Source organism: Alligator sinensis, unplaced genomic scaffold (genome assembly GCF_000455745.1).
Source record: "Alligator sinensis unplaced genomic scaffold, ASM45574v1 scaffold999_1, whole genome shotgun sequence".
NCBI lineage: Eukaryota > Metazoa > Chordata > Crocodylia > Alligatoridae > Alligator > Alligator sinensis.
This window is the reverse complement of record NW_005842571.1, coordinates 543,697-546,132: the sequence shown is the minus strand read 5'-3', so window position 1 is coordinate 546,132 and position 2,436 is coordinate 543,697. Positions and strand designations below refer to the sequence as shown.

At 44.3% G+C, this 2,436-nt stretch overlaps 1 protein-coding gene across 5 annotated transcripts in view; it reads right to left on the bottom strand.

The window, feature by feature from the left end:
• PLAG1 (PLAG1 zinc finger) overlaps nucleotides 1-1,261 on the bottom strand; it is a 46,584-nt gene extending 45,323 nt beyond the window's left edge. For all 5 annotated transcript variants that reach the window (XM_025214176.1, XM_025214177.1, XM_006032420.3 and 2 more), the window contains exon 1: nucleotides 1,207-1,261. The gene's annotated coding sequence lies outside the window, so the exon portion shown is untranslated. The remainder of the gene's footprint in view (nucleotides 1-1,206) is intronic.
• Nucleotides 1,262-2,436: the final 1,175 nt, after the last annotated feature.

Here is a 2,436-nt window from a genome sequence, read left to right as displayed (position 1 = left end):
GCCTATGCAGGGGGTCGGACTCGATGATCTACTGAGGTCCCTTCCGACCCTAACATCTATGAATCTATGAACATATGCACCAGGGTAGCTAAATCAAGTTAGTTTCACAAACTCCTACTGTAGACAGATTGTACCAGTGCAACATTGAGCCTATATCAATAGCTTATTTTGGCAGTCAATGGTGTAGTTCCACCAGCGCAAATGTAATTTAAAAAACAATCCAAAGGGGGGGAAAGTAAACCCCAAAACTTACGGGCCTAAAGACTACATGCTAGGCAAGGGATGCTATAGATATAGAAATTAAGAGGTCACAAATAAACCTGTGAAGTGCTTACAGATTAGATCCAATAAAAGACAGGCATCTCTAAAGAAGTTAGGTGCTACAATGAATAACTTTAAAGAGACCTGGGCCTGGAGAAGAATCTTCAGTTAGGCACCACACAGGCTCCTTATACAGTGCAAAATGAGAGTTAGATGCCTGAAAAAGATGACCCAAAAACTCCTCATACTGAGTAGGGAATTGCCTAGAGCTAATCAATTGTAAATGCCAGGTACAGGGGTATATCATCTCAAGAGCTTGCATGACAAAGTAGGTCTGCAGGGGAGTACATCAGTCTATTGAGCAACCAGAGCCCAGATCAGAGAGAAGTCACCTGTTACATAGCTGTCTGATGGCTAGAGCACTTGCCTACGAAGGGAGATATTCAGAATCAATTTTTATCAGACCGAGAGATCCAAACCCCTATTTCAGGAGGATACTTTACCTGCCAAAGCTACAGGCTTTGCTTGGTAGAAACACGCCCCCCCTTCCCCCCCACCTTGAAGTTGAGCCACTGTGCAGAAAGAAATGCAAGATTCACTGGATCACAGAGAAAGAACACAAGAGGAGCATTACTGTGCAGTCTTGTAATTGGAGCACACCTGGGGAAACCCTGGGATCCTGTCTCAGGTTTGTTTTTTTTCCCCCCTGTCCAATGATTGTTTAATGTGAAGTGCATAAACATGTCCTGGAAGCAGGAAACAGAATCTCTGCAGCAGAATGCCCTACCCACTAGGCTTCAATCTTGCTTATTTTCCCCCCAACCCCATACAATGAGCATTCCTTTCTTCACAGTTAGCCTAATTTCAATAGGTGGGGGGAATCCCGGCCAGCCTAGGCAATAGGTTGGCAGTTTGGGTATTCTCCTAGAACAGTAGTTTCCAAACCTTTTTAGACATTGGGCACCCCTCAGAAAATGCCAGTTCTTAGCTTTCACTTGTTTGTTTGTCAGCTATGGAAAATAAGAAAAACAAGGAACACAGCAGGTCAGAATGTTTTTGACAATATGGATTCTTATTTGAAATCCCCAGTTTATCCTGTGAATCACATGTAGGTGTTTGCACAACAAACAGTGCTCCTCTTTAAAAGGGCTTCAAGGCACCCCAAAATGCCTTAGTTGTCCTAGGAAAAAGATGCGTGTTGGAAGCCCCTCAGGATCAAGACAGCATTAAACTAGTAGTATAACTGAAAGCAGGGCCACTCGGGTGAAAAATCTGAGCTCTCATTGCATAGGGTCAGATGAAGACACTCCAAAACACAGCGCCTTCTGTAACTTCTGTCTGCACTGTCTCCCAGCCTTGAGCTGTTTTCAGAATGGGAAGAGGGACAGGGAGGGGAGGGAGTTTGGTCTGGGGGGTTTTCAGCCCCTGCTGAAGGGTGGGACAGGTGTATTGGAGCTCCCCCGAGGTAGGGGGACTCCAATTCATCTACCCCACCATCCAGCACCAGCTGGGGAAGCCCTAGAATAAGCTCCCTCTGCTGCCTTCCCCCCACTCCCATTCTGAAACAGGGATAGGCTGGGAAAGAGAAGGGGCTGTTGCTAGAGGAAACTGGCTGCAGGCTCCCAGTCAGCAGCTAGATTCCCCTCCTCCCTGGAACCAACAGTGAACTTGTTTGGTCCAGGGAATCATTGCAACTCACAATGCTTCTTGCAAAGCATTCTCAGTTACTGTGGGGAGCTGCACCCCTAAAGCCTTCCTGTTTTGGGTGTCTCAGTCCTGTTATGGATCTAACCCCAAGTGATTAAACTAATTTGCATATAAATAATACACATTTAAAAATTAAATTAAAATTCTCAAAGTTGTATTTGCTCGCAGAAAATTTTCTATGAGAGATGAACAGAATGCATTCGAATTTAGTAGCAATACATAAATAAATAAAATGCTCTGTTCTTATCCTACATGTAGGAAGTCCTACAAAGTGACCTGTGGTCATGCTGAGGGCCATATTTACTTTTTACTTCTTTCTGTGCTGGGAAAAGAAAAGGAAGTCAGGTGATGACAGGAAAAAGAGAAAAGGAAGATAGTATTGATTATATAGGTCACAAAAAACTGGATGTGTCAAAGGGAGTACACAACGGGAGCTGTGTGGGTTTGAAAGATGAATAAGGACATTAA